This window comes from Eptesicus fuscus, chromosome 20 (assembly GCF_027574615.1).
Source record: "Eptesicus fuscus isolate TK198812 chromosome 20, DD_ASM_mEF_20220401, whole genome shotgun sequence".
Lineage (NCBI taxonomy): Eukaryota > Metazoa > Chordata > Mammalia > Chiroptera > Vespertilionidae > Eptesicus > Eptesicus fuscus.
The window spans coordinates 46376411-46400796 of NC_072492.1; the positions used below are offsets into that span (position 1 = coordinate 46376411).

The window sequence follows — 24386 nt, forward strand, 5'->3', positions numbered from 1 at the left end:
AACGTTCCCACACTCTTTCTGGGAGACAGACTGGGTGTCTTCCATCCATAAGCGTCACCCCTGCATTTTCGACACAGGAGTCGAGGGAGAGAAGAGATCATCCACTTGGGGTAAGTTGCCCGTCTTCCTTTTCAGGTGTTGGAATAAAATCCCATATCGGGGGGGGAAAGTTGGTCTCTATAAATGATGCAGCGTTTCCGTCCCTATAGCGTACCAGCAGGCCCCTCCCCGCCCCCAGATGTGAGTCCTGCTCTCCACGGACCGCATTTGCTCGGGAACAAGCAGACGCCGTCCCAGAAGGAGAGCACAGAGTCCTATCAGAGACGCTGACGTTGGACCATGTGTGCCTTTGATCATCTCTGTTTATAGGGCTGCGAGACCTGCCCACTGGGCTTTCGTTTTCACCAAAGGGGTTGTTACCCTGAGTTGTGGGGACCCTGGATTCTTTATCACCCCCAGTGGTCTCAAGTTGTAAATTTCAAGCCACTATTAACGTGGCCAGACAGATTTTTAAGACTCCTGCAGACAGCGTGCAATTAACCATCTCCTGTCAGCTGGAAAATCAGCTCAATAGCCATTCAAGTTCATGTCCAAACTCCTTTACATTAAGGAAGGCTCACAAAGTCTCCTTGGGTCTCAGAACTAGAATCTCACTAAAGCTATGGAGGCGGGAAGAAGTCCAAAATGGGGGCGATGCGCCAGCCATGAGAGGGAAGTGTTGTGCGAAAGATCCTATACGTCAGTCACTGTCGCCACCAGTTGCTTTTTACCCAAATGGTTTTATTGGAGCAGTTATGCAAGTAACTCCTACAACATACCAACCCAGACATTTGTTAACCAGTGTGCTCTCTCCATCCCCAGAACTAACTTTACATGCAGGTGACTACTGACCTGGCGCTAACAGCGGAATGAGCCTGTCAGTGGCTGGGGACGCCATCATGGGCCACAGTCTACAGACCCTTCTTGTAGTGAAGCAGAAGGAGGTATCGGTGCACAGAGCGAGGCTCTCACCCTTGGCGCCGGGAGCCTGGCCGCCAACTCAGACGAGAGGCACCGTCTCCAACCACCACGAGGAAGGATACCAAGGGCAAAGGCTGTGTGTCCCAAGGGACGGACGGGGCAGGACTGATTACTGCTCAGAGGACTTCATGAGCCAAATGGCAGGGAACTAATGCAAATAAAAGACAACCAAGTTAGCCTTCCATGATCTTGACAACATTTCCATTGTTGACTTGATTTTCCCCCTTCAACCACTCTACGCATCATTCACATTGAATAACCTATCCTCTCTCCTCCTCCTCCTCCACCTCCTCCTTTCTCCTCCTCCTCCTTCTTTTACCCAAATCTCTTGGGGGTTTTTGTTTGTGTTTTTGGTTTTATTTTTTTGTTTTTTGGGGTTTTTTTTTTGTTTTTGTTTTTTTTCTTATATTCCTCCCTCCATCTGAAATACCTTTCCCCTGTCTCTGCATGTTCAAATTCTACCTGGATTTCAATGCTCATCTCAAATGTTACCTCCTTCATGAAGCCATCCCCTTTTGTGACAATTAGAACTGGGAGTAGGACTCTTGCCTAAGGACTGATCATTTAGGAACGAGCCTGACGGTACCCATCTTCTGTGGGAGAGCATTTCGACCAGTTGGAAAGCTCTTTGTAGCGGCCTCTCTCCACTCTGAGCAGCCTCCCCTCGCACCGCGCCTTGCTCTGCTTGCCTTGCTTCCTTAGGTGAAAGCAGGACCGTACTGATTGTCACTCCTTGCTGCTTCTCACAGCTGTGGCTCCTTGCCGATCTCTTGACCTTTCACCTGGGTAACTCCTCCTCGTCCTCCATGTCCTGTGAGTCATCTCCTCCGGAAGCCTTCCCCGCTCAGCTGGGTCAACCCTGTCTATGCCCAGAGCACCTGAATCACCTCTTTTCTAGCATTTATTGCAACAATCAGATAATCTGTTTTCTTACCTGAGAGGGAGTCTTCTAAGAAGATATTTCATTCAAATTTGTAACTCAATGACTACCAGTTGTGTGTGTGTGTGTGTGTGTGTGTGTGTGTGTGTGTGTGTGGTCACTGCTGTGACTGTAATTGGGGCAGTATGAAACTTCAGGGTTCTTGCCCACCTGGTCCCTATCCTTGGATCTGATTCGCCCTGCCAGGACTGGGACTGCTGATGGACACTGTCTTACTCCGTTTGGGCTGACATAACAAAATGCCATGCACTGGGCGGCTTAGAAAGAGCAGGAGTTTATTTCTCATAGTTCTGGGGGCTGGGACGGCCGAGACCAAGGCTCCGCAGATTCTGCATGCGGTGTAGTGACAGCCAGTGCCCGGTCTGTGGAAGGCGGTCTTCTCTCTGTGTCTTCACAGCAGAAGGGGTGCTCATTCTCCAAGCCAGTGGGTGGGTCGGGCGCTCCATCAGCCAGACGGCCTGTGTCCCCTCCTCGGGGACACTGGTGCAGAGGGAAGCAGCTCTGGATCAGCGCTAGGCGCCGTCATGTCACTCCGGCAATGGAATCTCGTTCCGGGGGAAGGCCAGCGCACCATCCCGGGAGGTACGTTGAGATAAGCTTTCTGGAACTTGCAGCAACCACAGTCCGATGAGTCGGGTCCTCAGCTGACCTACGGGATACAACGTGACAAATCAGGGACAGTTCCTTCCCAAGGGCACTCTGATGGCGAGCCAGCCCGTCCCACCAAGCCCGCGCCCTCCGTGGAGGTAGTGTGGGGGACGGCCCAGGCAGGTGGGGGTGGGACTGTCAGGACAATCAGTCACCTAACCGGCTAAAAGACCCCCCGGCTTATGTTATAAAGGGACACGGAGACCATGGAGGCCCGCGTGGAAGGGTGAGGACCTAACATTTAGCAGCTGCCAGGTGGCTTCTAAGCACTGAGCGTCCTGGGAGGCACTGGGCTCCCAGCTTTACCCCAGAGGACACTGGGCAACACAGAGTTAAGTCACAGAGCCAAAGTCTGACAGCTGGTATGGCTGGTACACAGCGGAGATGGCATTTGAACCCAGATGATCTGGCTCCAAACCCTGCCCTTGAATGCTGCAGCCTCCCGGAGTGAGTGAGGGCGGCAAGGCTGAGCAGGCTACGTGGTGCCCCCTTCTTCCAGGGAGCGCGGTGGCAAAGCTACCAGAGAACAGCTCCCTCCCGGAGGTAACGTCCATGCCAACGTCCGGTCCCCACTCCCATCCTGCACCTCGGTGTCTGCGGTCCCACCTGCTCTCACCGGGCTTCTCCCCCAGTGTCAACACCCCATTACCACGAGGCTGGCAGGACTGGGGGCCCACTTGTTTTCAATTATACACAACACATCACACCTCCTTCCCCCCCACCCCCCCGCAAACCCCCTTTGCTCCCCAAGGTGAGGGACAGAGCTCTCCACTGTGACTAGGAGGCGGAGGGCAGGAGGAAGAGGCACAGAGGCAGGAGGATGGGGAAAGGGAGAAGGGAGGAGGGAGAGGAGGGGAGGGGTGGGGGGAGGGGGCTGGAGAGAGGGGAGGTAGAGGATGGGAAGGAGGAGGGGAGGGGGAGAGGGGGAGGAGGAAGAGGTTGCCTCCTCAAAGGAAGATCCTTTTCCCATGGAAATGCACGCTGGCTGGTGCCCATTAGCATCCCTGTGCATAATGAGGGGCCGGCCCATTGTCATGCAAATCAATTCAGATGACAACACCCTCTCCTCGACAACAAGCCGGGGCTCCGGGAAGTTTCTCACAGGCCTCAGCCAATGCTAACAGGGCTGCGCCACCATCTTTCATTAATTATGTTTCCCGCTCCGCTCTGGCGAGGTTTGTTTTCAGCCACAGTCCCCTGCACTTCCCAGCTGCTGCCGGCCGCTTCTCATGCGGCAGAAGCTGACCACACCCCGATAGACAACACAAAAAGTAAGCAAGCAAGGACGGGACACCAGAGGAACGCGTGCGTTTCAGATCCAGACTGAAAAGGAAGAGTGGGAATGCACAGAGAGGTGGAGTTATTGCCACCCAGCCACACAGCAGCGGCTCCTTGCTTTCCTTTCCCTTTGTGGTAACACTCTCCCTGTGGTCATTCAAAGCCTGATAACATGGATTCCTGGAGTTGTTGACTGTAGGGAGGGTGACTCAGCCCTGCCATTGTCTGGCCAGCCACCCTCTCACTCCGGGCCACTGACCAGGGATTTCTCACTGTCTCAGGATCAGACCAGTTCTTGCCCCGAAGGGAGTTCTCTGTCAAAAGTAAGAGTGAACATGGGTGGCTTCGGAAAACACCAGAAGGGTTACAGCTCATTGGTGCTGACGGCTGGGGGCCCTACAACCTCTTTCCATCTCCTGAGCCCCTGGATGTCCACACATCTTGTCCCCAACCCTCTCGTGGCCAGAGCGGCCATCCCTGCAGCCTCAAGTTAAGAGCTGGCCAGAGCTACGCCTCCCTGTTCTATTCGCAGCCTAGCAGGCTAGTGAAACCACAGTGCTGGAGTCTGAGGACCCGTTCAAGTCCTGGCTCCCTCTCTTTTCAAGCTGCATGATCTTAGGCAAGTTATTGACCCTCTGTGTGCCTCAGTTTATTCATCTATAAAATGGAAGTAACAGTGGTACTCACCTCATAGGGCTGTTAGGATGATTAGATACATAATACATAGAAAGCACCGAAAACAACGTCTGGCACATTGCAGGCACTTTTATAAATGATAGCTCATATCATTAATAATTTTCCCAGACTTGACCTTTTTTTTTTTTTTAACTTATCTGGATAACTCTCCCCTTTATTGCTCCCAGCTTTCCAAGCAGCCCTGTCCTGGTTTCAATTGCGGTGACAATAAAATGCATACTAGCTGGCAGCATTGCTGACAGAGAGCATGTGACCAGGCTGGGGGGTGGGGGTGGGGGTTGGGCAGGACTAACCTTGTCCCCTGACAGTCCTGACATCCTGACACCTCCACCCCACGTCTGAGTAGGTAGAGTAAGGAAAGGGGGAGGGGTGGACATTCTGGAAATCAACTTTAGCTTAAACATTATCTGAACAACAGACAGGCTTTGTAGCCAGACACAAATTATATGCAAATCATATGCAAATCTGAATGTAAATACTTTGGTCCCAGGGAGAAAATCCTTGAGGAGACATTCTCACTCCCTTCTCCCTTACTTCCCAGGCTGTATTTTGTTCTCTGATTGGTTAGTTTGGAATTCATTAGGAAGATGCAAAGATGCTCAGAATTCCTCAAAGGGGGTCGTGTCACCTGCTTGTCAGGGGCTGGAGACACCTCGGGCTGCAGCCACTCCTGCAGACCTCTCTGATCAGAAGGGAGTTCTCTGCCCACTCTCACCCGGAGCCAGGAGAGTCCCCATCGATAGCTCTGGACAAAGTCAAGAACCAACGTAACTACAAATGTCTCAGGGCCCTTAAACTGGGCTGGGGACGGCTGCTTCCTGGGCCTGGGGCACCCAAATCACCCCTTGCCTAATGGTTCCTCTTAACTTCTTTCATCAGATTTGAAAGAAAGCCTAAACCAGTGGTCGGCAAACTCATTAGTCAACAGAGCCAAATAGCAACAGTACAACGATTGAAATTTCTTTGGAGAGCCAAATTTTTTAAACTTAAACTTCTTCTAACGCCACTTCTTCAAAATAGACTCGCCCAGGCCGTGGTATTTTGTAGAAGAGCCACACTCAAGGGGTCAAAGAGCCGCATGTGGCTCGCGAGCTGCGGTTTGCCGACCACTGGCCTAAACTAAGCCAGTTGCGGGTGGAGATAAGATGTGGGAAGGAGAAAAGACAAAACATAACTACTTCATTCATTCATTCTACAAAATGTTACCAGGTCCCCACTGGGCATCGGACAGGGCCCCAGCCCTGTGCAGAGATTTCCTCTCAGCGCCTGGACCTCAGCGTGGTGGGTGGTTTACCCATGAGAGGACTCGGGGTCACAGAGCACACCTTGCTCTGGGTCTCACGTTGGCCCGGCCGGGAGGAAATCATATGACTGCAGAATCCCTTCAAGACCAGTCTCCCAGAATGCATCTCTGACAGGAGAAGTCCCACCATAATGAGAGCAGAAGAAATACCCCTGGCTCTTCCTGCTGTCCATCAAGCTGCCCCCATCCAGGCACTATTTCTTTACACTGTTTCTTCGGGTCTGAAAACAGCTGTGCAGTCTGAGGACTTCTCAGTGGCAACCCTCGGTCAAGAGAAGGGGAGATAGTTCAGCCACAGTGTGCACACGCTTACAGTTCCTCTTGTCGGAGTTCTGGCTCCATTCAGTGCCTCCATAAATGGTTCCCACCAGCCTGCGGAGGAATTTCCAGGAGTGGGTGACGATGCACACAGCCGCTAGGCCTCACCTACTTGAACACGCATTCTCTCACGTCGAAGGCTGCAGCCTTTCCCTCTTGTCTCTCCTCGCCCTCCTCCTTCTCTCTCACACGCTCCCTCGCTCATTCTCCATCCCTCACCACGTTTCATGGTTCCCTCCCAGCCGTTCTTTTCCTAGGACCCTTTCCCTTCCCCCTTCCTCTCTCTCTCTCCCTCCTGGAATCTCTGGCGGAAACAGGCTGAAATTATGGAAGGCAACCAAAACTTGGTCTCCAGGTGTGCTTCATTTGCTGGGAACACTACACAACCTTGACCTCTCTTTGCAGGGCTCCTCCAGCCCAGAGAATGTCCACGGCCTCGCTGGATCCAGAAGGGCAACTGGATGGCCCTCTCCCCTCCTCCGGGAGGGCAATAGCCGCGGAAAGAAATGTAGACCCTGGAGTCATTGCCAAAGCCATTTCATTACCGAAATATGCTTCTTCCAAGGCCAGTCTTCCAGTCTAACCTCTTTCCCTCCCCCCCACCCCCATTTCACAGCTAGGGAATGCAGATGAGAGCTTGCATCTCTTGCCTGCCTCTACCCCGCTCCTCCCCCCCAGGAACAAGTAGAGTCCCATGAAAACCTAACACAAAGGGAAAGAAAGGAACCGTGGAATCTGGCCCGTTTCTGCCCACTCGATGCCTGGCTCTCTTTAGCCCAGTCTCCGATTTCCAATGGTCCCACTGCCCGCTTTCCCCGAGGACCGGAGCCCGCTGAATAGCGTTCCTTTTCATTGGTGCTTCCTGGTGCCATCCACAAAGACAGATGCTTGGCCCCTCTGGCCGCCTTCCATATGACTTCATTTGCAAAGTGCAGGGAAAAGGCCCGGCCGGGCATCGCACCACATCCCTTATCGCTGTGGGGAAGGGCGGGGAAGGCTAACTGGGCAGAACGAGGGAGGACAGCCCTGAAGGCAGCTCTTCCATCAAACGACTCCTGCTTTGGATTCTGCAGCTCGCACAATGCCTCTCACCACGCCTGCCAATCGGCCCAGCAGGGGAGTGCGGGGTAGTGGGTGGGGGAGGGGGGCAAGCAAAGGCATCATTCACGCTGCCTGCCCTCGGGCCCGCCACTCCGTGTGTGCATGCGTGGACGGTGCCTCTCTGTTCTCATCATTCACATCCCCGAGGTGTCACGGTGTGAAGGGACGAGGCATGCTTCCTCATGGTTTCCCTAATCCCCCCGTGTCAAGTAACATATGCATCACTGCCTTCCCCTCAACGCGGTCTTGGCAGGTCCTCCACCAACATCTGCTGCCCGAGGTCTGGCCCACACAAGCTTCCCCTTCATCAGATGACAGGGCCGGTAGGCAGAGCTCTCTTCTTCCTTCCCCGCCTGCCAGCTCGCAGCTTGGGGTCTCAGGGTCCAGCACTTTCGCAGGCAGACAAGCCCTGAACAGGCCGGGAGGCGGAGGCGGCCCCGGGAGTGCATCACCACAAACATCTTCCCTCCCCTCCCCCATCCGCGCCACGCCAGCCCCGGTGACCTCCTCGACAACATGGGTAATTTGTCTTGGAGAACCGCCATACCTACAGCAAACACAGGAAGGATTAGGACACAACATATGCCACACAGCAACAGAAACATGCTAAGGTCCTGCCTGAGCCCCAAGGATTACTGAGGGGGAGGAGAGGGGAGAGACGGAGAGCAAGACGGAGAGATGTGGGATGAGAGCAACCCGTTCACAAGCCCAGCCCTGAAAGGAAATGGAAGCCTCAGAACGGGGTGTGTGTGGAGGTCAAATCCGATATGAGTTGCAGCTTCTTGAAAGCGCGTTGGTGACAGATGTGGACTTTCGCCAAGTCAACCACAAAATAGGATCAAAGGAAGCTGGAAAGCAACAACTGGGGCTCCCCAGCTGAAGGTTTCTGCTGCCCGTGGAATGCTAGCCCAGGGGAGCGGATGAGGAAGCGGAAGGGAGACTAGGAAGGGCAAGGTTACATGAGTTAGGGAAAAAGAATAAAGATCCAGGAGTCGGTCTGGTGCCCTGAGGATTCGGGTTCTCTCCATTTGCAGCAAAGACGCAGGAAACACGAACCAGGGTGCAGAGGGAGGCCTAGAACCGGTACTGCTGCTCAGGGAGGAAATCTCTTCACCTTCGTTCAAGGAAAGCAGATGTTGGGCAATAATTAGTTCATCTCCAAGGTGCAAGGGATGGGAATGTGAATTGGGTTTCAGGTTACTGGCTGTGAGGTCATGTGAGTCGAGTTCCAACCCAGGTTCTGCCACTTCATGGCTTTGTGACCCTGGGAAAGTCCCTTACCTTCTCTGGTTTCATTTTCTCATTTATAAATAGGATTGCTAATAGCCCCTAATGTAAAGGATTAAAGGTGCACATATAATGTGCTTAAAACAGGGCCTTGCAAGAGGAAAATCTCAATAAATGTTAGCTATCGTGCTATTAATTTTTAAAATATATTTTTTTGTTGATTTCAGGGATGAAAGGGGAGAGAGAGAGAGAGAGAGAGAGAGAGAGAGAGAGAGAGAGAGAGAGAGAGAAAGCCCACAACCCGGGCATGTACCCTGGCCAGGAATTGAATAGTGACCTTCTGGTTCATAGGTCAACATTCAATCACTGAGCCATGTTGGCCAGGCGATGTTGCTATTCATTTGTAAGAATGAATGGGTATCCTGTAGGGAAGACAAGGCCTAGAGCACAATTCTAGAATCCCAGTCTCTGTCATGGGACAGTAATTTGCAAATGAAAATTGTGCTGTACAAACACATGGGAATTTCAAATTCCTCGTTCTACACATCTAAAGCCAGGCTCAGCAAGCCATCCAAGAAGGCTGAAGGCAACCGAAATAACAAAAGTCATTGCCTTGAGAAGACAAGCTTGCCTCAAAAAGGGTTAACACATGTGCTAGGACTTTTTTAGTGGTCATATTTTAACTGGCTCTTTAGTCAGTGAAGATGGCTAGAAATATCAACCACCATTTAATTATCTGGCTATCAGTGGAATAGGCCCCCTTTCCCCAATCCGCTCCTCCCTAACCTCACTTAATCCAAAGACGTAAAATTCTCAGGTCCTTTCAGCCAGTTCCATGTGGATAATTCCCCAGGTGGCCTGCTCAATTATGCTGGAACCCTGTGGGAAAGGGGATATGCTAGCACCACTAATTCTGGGGCAAAGTCTCTCTACCCAAGACATCCCACCCACCAACACGTGTTTCCAGCTGTGGGAAGCAGAGGTGGGGGCCCTTCCAGGTCACCCACTGGCCATGTGTCTCTGAGGAGCTTCCTGCAGAGAAGTTGATACCTCTCCGTGGGATCATCTCCAAGGCCAGCTGTGTGCAACCCAAGGCAACCATGGCAGAGTCTGGGGCACACTCCATGACTGAACAGAGAGCTTTATCATGGGGAAAGTGGGGGTAGAACATGTTTAAAAGGACATTTCTCCTCTTAGAAAGAGATGAAACAAAATTAAATTGACTGATTGAAACAGTGTTCTGGTTTTTAGATCTATTCAAAGAAGGCAATGGAAGATGCCTGTGATGGATGTGGCCAGTAGGTTATGAAACCATAAGCCAGCATTACATTGGCTGCGATTGATTAGCGATATCTGCCAGGTGTGTGGGAGGAAATGGACTGTGATTGGCTAGCAATGTCTTCCCTACGTGGTGGCCTTGGATACCTGCCTTGGATAATACAAAATAAAATTCCTTCTTTTTTAATAGGCTCATTCTGAGGAATTTTTGGACAGTTTTTAAAAAATTCCTGGGCCTTCCTTTTCATTCTCTTAGACTATAAAAAGGAAAGGATAAAGAATTATTGTTTTTAAAATGTTTGAATGAACTGGAGTCTGAATTCAGTTTTAAATATTTTGTTTTATTATTGACTAGAGGCCTGGTGCATGAAATTCGTGCACTGGAGGAGAGGCAGGTCCCTCAGCCCAGTCTGGGACCCCTCGGGGGTTGTGGATCAGGCCTAAGCTGGCAGGCAGACATCCCTCTCGCAGTCCAGGACCCCTTGCTCCTTACTGCCCACCTGCAGTGGAGGCAGAGAGGCTTCCGCCACTGCTGCTGTGCTCACCAGCTGTGAGCCCAGCTTCTGGCTGAGCGGCGCTCCCCCTGTGGGCGCTCCCCCTGTGGGCGCACACTGACCACCAGGGGGCAGCTCCTGAGTTGAGCATCTGCCCCCTGTTGGTCAGTGTGCATCATAGCTACTGGTGGTTCTGCCATTTGGTCAATTTGCATATTAGGCTTTTATTGTATAGAATTTCAGAAGGGGGGGGGGAGAGGGAGAGAGAGAGAGAGAGAGAGAGAGAGAGAGACCAAGCAGGATTATTTGCTCCCATTGCGCCCCACACCCCCACATTTCCCATCCAGGCTGAACCCGCAGCCTGGCATGTGCCCTGACCAGGAATCCATCCGGCGACCTTTCGGTGTATATAGGATGATGCTCAACCAACTGAGCCACACCAGCCAGGGCTGAAGTCAGGTTTCTTATACATGTCAAAGCAGGTAGGAAAAGCCTCCTATCCAAATGCCAGGTCCAGTCCTGGACCGTTTAGTGAAAGTTAATTTCCACATCTGTAACAGGCTTTCTTTTTTGCCCCCCCCCCCAAATAATTTATCAGTAAGATTGACTATCCAGCCAACTACCTATTCATGGGCCTTCTTATATCGCCACTTCAATTTGAAATCTTACTAATAACGAATGAGGTGCAGGAGGACTCACTGGGCAAGCAGGTACATTCATAGCAGGTGATGCTAAAGTTATGGCCGGGGGAAACCTAATGTTAATTTGCATTAACTGAAATAGACCAAAGTACATCTTGGGTAATTCATTCTCTCTCTCTTTTTCTCTACTTCTATCTCTCTATCTATCTCTATCTCTATCCCTCCCTCTATCGCTATCTCTATCTCTATCTCTCTGATCTCTATCTCTCTGTCTCCCCACCTCTTTCTCATATCTTTGGAAATCTCCTTCTTTATCTTTGTCAGAGTAAAAGAGAAGAACATAACTCTGAACTGTAGCCTAGGGTTCCCTCTACAAGGAAGTACAGGAAAAGCGAGAGATTCCAGAAACATGAACAAACACAATATGGAACGAAAGTTAGATTGTAAGATTGACTTTTGCTCTCTGATGAAAGGGACAGGTTGCTAATACTATTAATTTCTTCCCTCTTCTTGCCTTGAATGCAAATGCAATGCCCGGAACTGCAGAAGCTGTTTTGTGACTATGAGGCAACATCCATGAGGGTGAAAGGCCAACAGGTTAAGCTGAGGAAGAAAAATAGAGAAAGGCAGAAGGAAGCATGGATTTGGGAGTCATCACTGAGTGATGAAATAGCCTTGAACGACATTTTCCTGGCTTCCTTGTGAGGCAAATAAATGCCTTTCATTTTAAAACCACCGTTATTAAAGTTTTATGATTTGCGGCTGGAAGTATTCCTATACAGCTGATTCTATTACTACTATAATTTGGTGCTCTCTAGGCGCCCTATACCTATGTCCACAACTGTCTTACCTTGGTCTTTAAAAGAAAAAGGAGTCCTAGCTGGTTTGGCTCAGTGGATAGAGCACTGGCCTTCGGACTGAAGGGTCCCACGTTAGATTCTGGTCAAGGGCACATGCCCAGGGCTCAACCCCAAGTAGGGGGCATGCAGGAGGCAGCCGATCCATCATTCTCCCTCATCACTGATGTTTCTATCTCTCGCTCCCTCTCCCTTCCTCTCTGAAATCATTAAAAATATATTTTAAAAAGAAAACTAAAAGAATGTTAAAAATATAAATCTAAATTGACAAGAGGTCACAGAAAAAAAAAAGTGTGTCATGCCAGCTAGCACACATGGGGGACTGGGGGTAAGGAGAGGAAGCGCATCATTTCCATTGGCCGGACTTTCCTAACGTGTCTAAGGGATGAGAAGGCAGCCCAGGCCATCCGTCAGCCCTTTCTACACAGAGCATTTCCCAATGTGCCCTCCGTGTCGACACCTTAGAGACCTGAGTCAGAACACACAACCATCTGTGTACACAACCTCCACCCACCTCCAGCTCCTCCAGTCAGCAGACGGGCCCGAGTCAGCCCGGCACCTGGGTGAATACGCGGCGAGCACGCCGCCTGCCTTGCCCCGTGTTCAGCTCACAAGGGCAGCCCAGCACACTGCAGCGGCATTAATTCAGGGCCCTTGTCGTGGGCCGTGTCATCCTGTATCACACCCTTCCCAACAGAGCCCGGAGACACGGCCCCCCGAGCGGCCAGGAAGGGCTTGGCGTGGGCCAAGAAGACTCCTTTATCCCAAACAGCCTTTGCCTCAAGATGCCCGGCAAAGAACGCAGCCCTTCACATCCTGGTGTCTCTGGTTAAAGGCACAGGGAGGCTATCCTGACCCCTCTCTGCCTGTAAGCTCGCAGAAAGAATTCATAGGGAGGAGGAGTGAGGTTGGAAAGAGAAGGGGCCCGGCCAGTGTGGCTCAGTGATTGAGCATCGACCCATGCCCCAGCAGTCTCCAGTTCGATTCCCAGCCAGCGTTGTCTATACTGCTCTGCCTCATACACAGGTCTCATTTCAAAGAGGGTCTATGCTACACGACGCTATGGAGGAGTCTTTGAAGCAACTGGACCCAAATATGACACAGGCCCATCTCAGCCAGTATGCCAACCCAGCAAGTAAAACCACCCCAGAATGAGTTCAGGAGGAGTGTACTAGAGCCAGGCCGGCGTGGCTCAGTGGTTGAGCGTCTACCTGTGAACCAGGAGGTCACTGTTGGATTCCCAGTCAGGACACATGCCAGGGTTGTGGGCTCCATCCCCACGGTGGGCGTGCAGGAGCAGCCGATCAATGATTCTCTCTCATCATGGATGTTTCTATCTCTTTCTCCCTCTCTGAAATCAATAAAAAATACAAATATTTTAAAAGAGTGTACTAGCTGGACAGGCTGATGAATGCTCTAGGACAGTGGTCGGCAAACTCATTAGTCCACAGAGCCAAATATCAACAGCACAACGATTGAAATTTCTTTTGAGAGCCACATTTTTTAAACTTAAACTTCTTCTAACGCCACTTCTTCAAAACAGACTCGCCCAGGCCGTGGTATTTTGTGGAAGAGCCACACTCAAGGGCCCAAAGAGCTGCACGTGGCTCGCGAGCCGCAGTTTGCCGACCACGGCTCTAGGATATTACTCACAGAATAGGGACGGGAAAGTACACATGATTCTAATCTAGTCTAGCCCCAGGCTGGCTTGCCCTTGGTGTGACAGCTGGCGCTACCTTCCTCTTGAGGGTCCCATCTCAGTGTAAGTGGCCTAAAGCCCATGGCTCTCCTCCTGACTTGCGCTTAGGAATGTGAGAGCTGCAGGAGCAGACACTCGGATGCCTTCAAAGGCAAGGAGCCAGGGCCGGGTGGCAGAGTGGGTAGAAATGATCTAACTGACCTAAATGTATAATCTCCGTGTGCTCTGACTCCTCAGGAACACTTTCCAGGCTGGGAGAAGCTCCCGAAGCCACAGTGGTGATCAGCCCGAGATCACTTTAAGGAAGACGCTGTCCCAGAGAAGTGGGTGGGGAGGTGGATTAGGAACTGGAAAGGGCTGGAGGCTGCTGGTGAAAATCAACAAAGATGCAGAGGAGGCTGAGGCAGGAGGGGGTGGGGGATGGAGTCCTCCTCTTTATATAACCTCTTCTATGCTATGTGACTATTGATAAATATTCATAGGAGGGGGGGAATGGACCTAATGTGATGCAAATTGCATGCAAAGCAACATGTAAATTAGAACCGTTATCTGAAGTCAGTAGGTGAGGTACTATTCATATTAAAAGTACAGGACAAGGGCTCCTGAGGGAGGACCCATCAGACTAGCAGGGGACCCTCCATTCCAAAAGGAACCCCATGGTATGAGAGAGGTCATTGCTGCCAGAGCGTCCCCAAGCATGAAGCAGGGACAGTGAGGCCCTAAACGGAGAGCCCGGGATGGGGCCTGCTGCCCGGTCTGCACCCCCATCCCTGTCAACACTGCATTCAAAGTGAGCTCTCCTTCCGGGCCTTTCTGGGCTGATCCGCCCTAATGCTGATTGATTGGTCAAATCCACTGAGTGACAGGGAGGCAGCCTGATCCGATTGCTCATTAGGCACGCCATTCAGGATGACTCCTTCAAGCCTTCTAACAAAAGGGCAAGGGACGTGTAGACAGCCCTTGATACTGGTCACTCCTAGCTGGCTGCACCTTGGGGTGACAGCTACATTCCTCTTGAGGGTCCCATCTCAGTGTAAGTGGCCTAAAGCCCATGGCTCTCCTCCTGACTTGCGCTTAGGAATGTGAGAGCTGCAGGAGCAGACACTCGGATGCCTTCAAAGGCAAGGAGCCAGGGCCGGGTGCATGCGTTTGGAGCCCCTGAGAGCTCTCTCCCGTGAGTGCCACAGGCTCACACGCAATGCATGGATTCGTGTGCATCTGCACAAGTCCCTGCAAAGCCCGGCCACAGACTCGAAGAGACACACTCCTGGCCTCCACCTAGGTCCCCAGGGAGCTGCTGGAGAGTCTAATGTCGAGGCTGCTCCAGGCCAGAGGAGGTCACGGGCTGTTTCTGATTGGAGCCCTCCACTGTGTTTGCTTTCTGTGCCCCCACGGACCTCCTGCCAGGACGGGGGGACACGGAAATAAGTCAGGGGTGACCCCTCTGCTGACCCATAGCGTTGCCAGCCAGCTCCTGATTGCAACCTTCTGGCTTCCGTAACAGCCTGTAATTCAGGCCTGCTGGTTGGCCGAGGCTGGGGCGGCCCCAGAGGTGCGGCAGGAAACAAGGCCGAGCTCAGCAGCTCTGCGCGCTCCACGCGGGGGCCAACCCAGGCTGCCGGGATGGAGTGAAACACGACAGGAAGGAGCCGTGTGGGAACAGAGGGGAGACGCGCTGCCCGCTTAGCCAGCGACACCCCCTTTGGCTCCTGTGCACCTTTCTATCCACATTTATGCGCCCCCTGAGCTCGGATCAGTCACTGGATGCAAACCCACTAGGAGCACCTGGACAGCTGTCATAGTAGCCCTGCCTTCTCTGAGACTAGGTTGTAGAAGCCATTCTCGCAATTACCTGGTGATATAATAGCACAAATGTATCACATATTCACAGCGCGCGCGCGCACACACACACACACACACACACACACCTGCCAATAGCAAAGTCAGAACATCCCCGTACACCAGGATGTTCAAACCGGATCTTACATTCGACTATCGACATGGAAGAGGCAAAGCTCTCTGCAGCCTCATGCATGGGGCTACCTCCCCGGTGACAGCCCACAGACTCTGAAATGGATCGCTCCTCCCATCTCATTGCCTCCTTTTACAGATCACAGACCCCAGGCCCAGAAAGAAGTGTCCTCTCAGAGTTAGTCGCACCACTGGGTCCTGGGGACAGCAGGACAGGAATTCCGGCGGCTGCTCACATCACACATATTCCCAGGTGCTGGCCCGTGTCCGGTACCTCCAGCCATTGCTTCCCCAGCCCTCCCATCAGAGCCCCTCTCTCCTACACAGGACGCTCGCAGGTGGATCCTGAAGAAAGAGCAATGACGACCTGAAGGAAGATCCGAGGAGGAAGCAGGGGTGAGATGCGGGCCTGGCAGCCACCCACACTGTGTCTGCTCTAACAGTCGCTGGAGCGGCTATGAAACTGACTTAGATCCTGGCTGGACCTCCGCGCTGGCCAGGAGACCAGGTCTGATCCAGGTCCTTCCCATAGCCGGGCACTGCCCCTCCCCGGGGCTCTCCAATCCAAATTCACACACATCCTATCACCTGGAAAATGTGCTTTTCGACTCCCACGTCCTTTGAGATTTAAGGAGTTGCAAGACAAATAGTATAAAGAGATGAAAGTTGCTGGGAGGAAGTCGGCGTTGATAAGCCCTCCTTTAGCTGCACCTGAACCTGGCTCCTCCCTCTCTCCCCAGGGCCTTTTCCATCCAGTCCGGGCCCAGCCCCTCCCTGAGCGGTGCCTCCCAGCCCAACCCCCAGCTCCCATGCACATTGAACACTCCGTCCAAGTGATGAGGGCTTGACTCTTGACCTGATTCCATTCTGCTTTTTCATTTTGCAGAAGTGATGGTGAGTTTGATTTTATTTATTTATTTATTTATTTATTTGTTTAGTGATTTTAAAGCTTCCAAGTGGAGCCCAAGTCACATGAGGTTTCAGGGTTCCCTTTCCATGACCAGTGTGGTGTTTAGCCTAAATGCTCTTCGGAGCGCATGCCTGGCGTTGGAATGTGGACCCCTGATCCATGTTGATGTGGAGGCACCATTTAGTCATAGCCTGAGCCTCAGACCCACGTTCAGGAGGGGCTCAGAGTAACCCCGTCCCCGGAGGGCAAGACCCGCAGGTTCCACCAGATGAAGTCACTTGGGTTTCTCAGGCAACATCTTCTGTCAGGAAGGAGTGTTTCACTTTTTCAGTCCTGGGTCATTTACTAGACAAGGACTTATCCCTGAGATAAGCGTCAGAGTAGTTTTCCAACTTGAAGCTCTCCAGGTCATCCATCCATCCATTCATTCCTTCATTCATTCAATCAACAAATATGGTGAGCAGATAAACACGACCCCTGACCTCCTGGAGCTCACAACTCTAGGGACACAGACCATAGCCACAGGCCAAACTTGATGGAGCTCAGTGCCAAGGCAAGAAAGGGCGCAAGATGGATCTGAGGGGCAGCGGGGTCCGTTCCATGGAGACAGGAGGCCCCAAGGCCATCATGAGGGTGTTGGTGTTCACCCTAGGAACAGTGGGACCCCTCTTTTTTCCTGCTCTCATGCTGGTCCAAAGGGGACACACCCTTCTGGACTGAGTTCAAATTTTACCTCCATCCCCATTAAAAGTCTTTGCCCCAAGCCCTGGCCGGGTAGCTCAGTTGGTTAGAGTGTCATCCCCATACGCCAAGGTTACAGGTTCGATCCCCGGTCAGGGCACATACAAGAAGCAACCAAGGAATGCAGCAATAAGTGGAACAAATCGATGTTTCCTTCTCTCTCTCTTTCTCAAATCAATCAATATATATATTTTTTAAAGATGGTATTAAAAACTCTTTCCCCCAAACCAGAGCCTCTTCCGTGTCATGCCACCCACACCGGCCCTGGCACCTCCTGAAGACAGTGGGTGTTTCGAGTCTGCCGATCAGCCGTGAGAAGGTGCGAAGGAGCGCAGGCTCCCAGCCTGAACTGGAGTTTCAGCCCGGCTGGAAAACAAGCGGAAAGGCGGTCCAATTGCAAGCCGGCCAGCCTCCCCTGTTCTGTTGGGAAATGTGTCGAGATGGCGCAACATTAGTGTTTAGACACAGGTGGGTCACTGACCATCCCATCCCGGGTTCACACAGGTTCACCAGGCCAAGGCCATGGGGTACCCGGCCACTCCCTGCAGGTCCCCAACACAGGCAGCCAGCGGTCCCTGTGGCTTTGTTTACAGCGGAAAAGTGGCTTTGCTTACCGCCACCAGTAGTTCTAGCTTCACCAGTTCCATAAGAGGCGAAGTAAACCGCGGTGTAATTAGTAAAACGATGGGAAAATATGTAAGCAATTCAAGTACCATTAGAGTTCCCTTAAATGCACACAAACAGCATTCAGTGTGGGGGTGAAGGGGGAAAAGCCAGTCGCTGATCCTGCTGGGCAATTTTGTAAATGTTTTTTTAAAAATATATATATTTCTATTGATTTCAAAGAGGAAGGAAGAGGGTGATAGAGAGGTTAGGAGCATCAATGATGAGAGAGAATCATTGATCGGCTGCCTCCTGTACGGTCCCCACTGGGGACTGAGCCTGCAACCCGGGCACATGTCCTGACCGGGAATTGAACCGTGACCTCCTGGCTCATAGGTCAATGCTCAACCACTGAGCCACAGTAGCCGGGCATCTTGCAAACGTCTTTCAGAACTCTCTAGACTGTGGCCATCCTTCCGCTGGAAAACTCCTTCAGGAACCCAGCTCAGAACATTCATGGTTTCCTATTTCCCCTAGTCTCCAAGTTTACCTTCTCCTGCTGCTCTTCGGCGTGTGGGATCTGCTCGGAAATGTGTGAAAGCCAGGCGGCGGCTGGACGGTGGGTCTGCAGACTCTGCTCTCTGAGTAGAGGGAGGTGGGCTCATTCTCACACCTTGTCTGAGTTACATTCCTCGAAGGTAAACGAAGACCTGACTTTGTCTAGTCAGGGGTCTCCTGGGCGGGATCAAACAGAAAAAGGGAGGAGGAAGGAAAACAGGGTATAAGCTCGGTCAACCTAGATCCGTCCCCAAAGCCCTGACCATTGGGGCTGAGGTCTCCCATCCTGTTCTTAAAGGAGAATGGATGTTATGCAAAACCTTCCCAGGGTCTGCAGTGGCTTCCTAGTGAGAACAATGCCCAGGAAGATGGAAGCGTCCGCCGTGTGCCACCAGCCACTGAGAGTTAACGTATTGGTTACATTTCCTCTGAAAAAAATACGTGTCCCCCTCCCTAATAACACTGCCACCCACTTGGCGACCAGGACAGAAAACCAGCCTCATCGGGGGCCTTTTCCCTTCTCTCACTCTCCACAGCGAGAAGGCCTCTCAATTCCAACTCCTAACATGTTCGGTCGCCTCTCCCTGTCATCACCATCCAATTTGGGCCATGCTTGCTCTTGCCAACATATTATTACAGTTTCCCCCAAATATTGGCATGGCTGGGCCTCTTATTCCATCCAGCTCTCTGCTCCAGTTCCACCTGTGCCGAGAGCCCTTCTCTGGCCATTCAGTCTGAACTGTGACTCCCCATCATTCTATATCTGGGCCCACTTCATTTTTTTAATAGAACCCATTCACACCTCTCATCCTATTACACATACATACATATATACATATATAGCATATAGTGATCTATCATATATATATATATATTTGGCTTTCCCTTCCTGAAAATATTCTTGTTTTGTTCATTGTTATATTCCAGGGCCTGAAGTGATGCCCAGTATACAGAAGGCGCTCTATAAATATTTGCTTAATAAATGAATGAATGGGTCTCCCTCCTTCCACTCTCATGTATCCCCCAGTCCATCCTCTGAATTGATGATTTCTAAAAGACAGATTGGATCACATTATTTCATTGCTCCATATGCTTCCATGCCTTCCCATCACCCACAGAAGAAGTCCAACATGCTACATGGTGTCCACAGCGTGCCATGTCCCGGCCCCGTCACTCTGAGATCTTCTCTCCCCTGCCCACCTCCAACTCCCCAGGCCTCACCCATCCGACATGGCAGCCATCTGCAATGACTATGGGCTCCCTCAACATGCCATGCTCTTTCTGCCCTTAACTCTTTCGCGGGGGTTGTTTTCTAATCCTACAATGGGCCCCCTCCTTTGATTGCTGGGCAAATGCTGAAGAGCCATCCCTTCTCCGCCCACCAGCCTCCCTCGTCCCTTACTGGACCTTGCACAACTTCTGTTACAGGTTCCAGACCCTTGCTGAGCGCAGAGTGTGAGTGTGTGTCTTTGTGTCCTTCCTTGGTCTAGGAGCAAGGACCACATCACCATCATGTTCTGGTAGACACGCAACCTTTTTCTAGCTTTGGAAAATTCTTCTTTCATGCGAGCGTTTCTTATAAAGACAAACCAAAGCTTGTGAAAGAGATGTAGGAAAAAATCGTTACCTCTCTCAACCCTGCTCCTGCAATCTCTTCTTCATTCAGAAATATATATATATATATATCACAAAAAGGACAAGAAAGGAAAATAAAGAGAATGGTGAGAGATGGAATTTTCAGCCAAGTGAGGAAAAAAAACAAAACCAAACCACTGGCTTTTGCTTATTCATTGCATCCATTACATAACAAAGCCTGAACTCGGATGACAGAGAACTTGGCACAGTGATGGCACCCACCATGAAGAGCTACTGGGCATGTCCAACCAACGAAAGGGCGAGAGGCCAAAAAATGGACTGAAACTCATGATGGGCTTTGATTTTTATTTCTCTGGAGTGACAGGGAGACTTGGCTGGGAGATTAGGATGCTTCACATCCCATGCTGGCTCTACCACCGCCCGCCCCCCACCCCCCCCCCCCTCCGCCAGCCTACCAAGCCAATGTCGGCAAGCCCATTACAAACCCTACTGCAGTTTGCCAGCTCTCACCCCTCTCCTCTCCTCTCCTCTCCTCCCCTCTCCTTCCCGCCCCTCCCCTCCCCTCTTCTCATCTTCCCACTCCTCCCCTCTCCTCTCCTCCCCAGTTCCCAGCTTTCCCATTAAATGACTCCATCTGTCCCAAGACCAGTTTCCTTTTCTTTGCTCTGTTTTCTTGATGAGCTCACGCTGAGTGCAGAGGGAGCGAGCGAGAGCAAGGAGTACTGACTGTTGGTTCATGTCCAGGGACACTGGCTACTATTGTTACCTTTGCGCTCACCACCCAACGTAGTAAAAACAACACACACAAAGTAAAACAGAAAAACATATTTCCCTTCGGTGAAAGGGAAAGAGGCCAGGGTTCCAAGGGGAGCTAGCCTGCATTGGAGCATCCAGCAGCCCCGAGCTGGTCACTGAAGGAGGATGAGGCTTGAGGGCCAGGCACAAGCTCCAGTCTCTGGTAAGGGCAGGAGGAGGTGGGGGCGGGGGGGATGCTTGGGGCTGAGACCGCCCCCCCCCCCCCAAAGAGGGACACTGGGGGTAATCACGCTATCTAACTCTAGTATTTTCACTATTCCTTACATTTGAGCCAGGAACTCTTCTCTGTCTTAGGAACTTGAGTATGAAGACCTTCATGTAGACCAGGGGTCCTCAAACTTTTTAAACAGGGGGCCAGTTCACTGTCCCTCAGACCGTTGGAGGGCCAGACTATAGTTTAAAAAAAACTATGAACAAATTCCTATGCACACTGCACATATCTTATTTTGAAGTAAAAAAACAAAACGGCAAAAACACCTGCATGTGGCCCGCGGGCCGTAGTTTGAGGACGCCTGATGTAGACCCTGTTGCCCAGGCTCCTACAAAAATCTGGAAAAGTGGGATGTTCCTAAGACTCCAGAAAACATGTCTGCAGAACTCAGCTCCATGCCCAGGCTAGCCCAGGAGGGACACATATCAATTCTTTCACTCAAAACATGTAGTCACTATTATAGACCTGACATATGGTAATATACACCCCCCTCCCCGCACACACACACACACACACACACACACACAAACAAAAAAAGTTGGCCCAGCTGGTGTGATTGACATCGACCTATGAACCAGGAGGTCACGGTTTGATTCCTGATCAGGACACATGCCTGGGTTGTGGGCTCGATCCCCAGGGTGGGGCATGCAGGAGGCAGACGATCAAGGATTCTCTCTCATCGTTGATGTTTCTATCTCTCCCTTCCTCTCCTTTCCTCTCTGAAATCAATTTAAAAATATATTTTAAAAAAAAAAAAACGCTTGCCCTCTGGGAACTTATTTTCTGCTGGAGTGGAGGGAATAACAAAATTAAACCAAAGGAATGATTGCACTATATGGGATGTCACCTAGTAAATGCTAAGGAGGAAGGGACACCAGAGGGTGGGTATATGAAACGCTGGGAAGTTGATGGATTTGGTCCAAGAAGGTTGCCCTGAGGAGGTGACGTTTCATCAAAGCCCCGAAGGACCAGGTGAGGGAGGCTGTAGGTCTATGAAGGGAAATCTAAGGTTATAACAGCTTCCTGGGCGTCTCACATTCTGTCCCTCCCCGAGGCACGCGGAGCAAATAAAAAGAAAAGAAGGAGCGGGCAGCACACCAGCCCCTGTACTCGCTGCCATCTGGTGGGCCCTGGAACTCATCCGCGTGTTTGGTTACTGTGTTTACACAGCCGGCAGGACACACACTGCTCGCTCAGGGCTCCCCAGAGCCCTGGGAATGGTCCCTGCTTCCCTGGATTCCTGAGGCCCCCGCATCCGGGCTGGAGTCCACCCGTCACAGGGCTCCAAGCATCCCCTTGGGTTGTCCAAGGACTGGGGCCTCCGGGGCCTGCCTGGGCCTCCCTGGGCCGGGTTCAGATCTTCATCTAGACCAAGTCCTAGGCCTGGGTGTCAGGTTGAGAAAGAACTTCTTGGGAAGTCATTGCCTCAACTAAGAGGCAGGTACATCAGCCGAGCAGGCCACTGGGCTGAGGATCACAAATAAATGAATCATGTAACTCGCTGAGACAGCGGCTGACCGTGGGAAAGCTCGCTGAGTGGCAGCTGTTAGTAACAGTAACCATGGCTGAGACTCTGTGCTGGGTACATGAAGTGCATACCAAGAATGTTAGGTGCAGTTTTTGTTTTTTGTCTTTGACCTGATCTCTTTTACCTATTTAAGTATATTTTTATTGATTTCAGAGAGGAAGGGAGAGGGAGAGAGAGGTTGAAACATCAATGATGAGAATCATTGATTGGCTGCCTGCTGCACGCCCTACGCTGGGGATCGAGTCTGCAACCTGGGCATGTGTCCTGACCAGGAATCTAACCAGGACCTCCTGGTTCATAGGTCGATGCTCAACCACTGAGCCACGCCAGCTGCGTTCTTTTTGCCTATTTTGCAGCAGAGACACCGGTTTAGAGAGGTTCAGTATCGCTTACAAGTCGCACAGCTAAGTGGTGGCCAGGATTTGAACCCAAGCCTATTCAGTCCTAAAACGTGGGCTGTCGATCGCTCTGGGCTACCCTCTACCGACACTGAAGAACCCCTGCGGGTCTTGTAAGTCTGACTCTTCACCCCGTTCAGAACTGGGAAGAGGACAGGTTAGTGAAAAGTCAAGGAGGCAACACCCATGCAGCTGACTCCGGCGATGCTTTGCAAAGACGCTGGACTCTGTCAGCCACTGGGCGTGGTCCCCAGGAGGCCGAGACCAAGCCGTGGCTTAGAGAGTGTAGCCAGTACAGGTGCCATCACAGGAAGTGCCCATGGCCCTCAGTCTTGTAAACACGGTCCCATCCGTGACCCCCGCCCCTCAATGTGTGATCTGCGCAGTGACTCAGGTGAAATATTTGCAGCAATGCGGGGGGGGGGGGGGGGGGGGCTTGTTTCTCATTCCATGGCACCGAAAGCCGCCCCAGGACAGGTTCGGCTGACCTGTGGCCTCTGTATCTAAGTTAGGAGAGTCACTCACCGAGTCAGTGCAAGAGCTGGGAGCCAGAGAGAACCCCGCCAGCTCCTGACGCCAGGGGCCACCCAGCCCGGGAACCCAGGGTCTGCGACAGCCTTCTCACCTGCGGCTAACGTCACCAGGCAAGCAAATCAGGACCCGTGTTTGGAGAAGAAAAGTGGTCCAGCTCACCTAACCCTTCCCCACCACCTGTCACTCAAACCCCCAGACGCAAAGTCACATCCCAGTAGCCCTTTGAGGCCGGCTGGGCCCATGCCCACAGAGGAGGCCGCAGTCCCGCTTCCCTCCCCAGGACCGGCCGAGGCAGTGGGTGGACGGGCCTGGGCCACGTCACCCCGGGACGGATGGACGGAGCATCCGCAGGCACTGTTGACAAACTGGGCGTGGTAGTGGGCCCGGGAGCGGGGCAGATGGAAGCTCCGAGGCCACAGAAGAGTGTGTCGGAGCGCAAAGAACTTCCACAGTCTCTCCACCAGCCTGGGCCCCCCCTGGAGGGACCCCAGGTGCTCGGCCGCCGCCCTGCTGTCCTGCCTGGGCTGCAGCCGGCCCGGCCTTCCCGCGGCTGGCTGGTTAACGAGGCAGGCGGGCTGCGAATGTTCCGCCTCTAAACTCATGTGTTCTAATCCTATTAAACATGCACCGGCTTCCAAACTCAGCTTTTTCAAAACTCGCCTCCCCAGCCTGCACCCCCCCTTCCTAGTCTGCCTTGCTCCCTTCCAGCTCGCAAAGCCATCGCCCCGCGGTTGGCAGGGGTCCCACCCGCGTCTCTGCAAGGATTTGGGCTGTGATTCAGCTACCTGCAGCTGTTCCCCAGTTACCACCCACGTAAAGGAATTTCTGATATTAAAACCGGTGACAAACTTCCTCCCCCCATTCCCCCGCCCGCCCCCAAGCACATTAGTTTGATTGACAGCCACAGTCCAAGCGGCCAAGTTCACCCTCACTTGGTTCTCTCCATGTTCACTGGGTGGTACGTCTCATGCTCCACCCCACCTCCATGCCTTACTCGTGCCTCCCGGTCACCCCGAAGGA

At 52.1% G+C, this 24386-nt stretch overlaps 1 long non-coding RNA gene across 2 annotated transcripts in view; it reads right to left on the bottom strand.

Annotated features, from left to right (window-relative positions):
• Positions 1–2181: 2181 nt before the first annotated feature.
• The window catches only part of LOC114227984 (uncharacterized), a 325422-nt gene continuing 303217 nt past the window's right edge, over positions 2182–24386 (bottom strand). The window contains exons 5-6 of one of the 2 annotated variants that reach the window (XR_008554770.1): positions 18276–18460; positions 2182–2609 (exon numbers count right to left, since the gene is read on the bottom strand). This is a non-coding gene — a long non-coding RNA (uncharacterized LOC114227984). The remainder of the gene's footprint in view (positions 2610–18275; positions 18461–24386) is intronic. The other variant, XR_008554771.1, reaches the window with a different exon arrangement.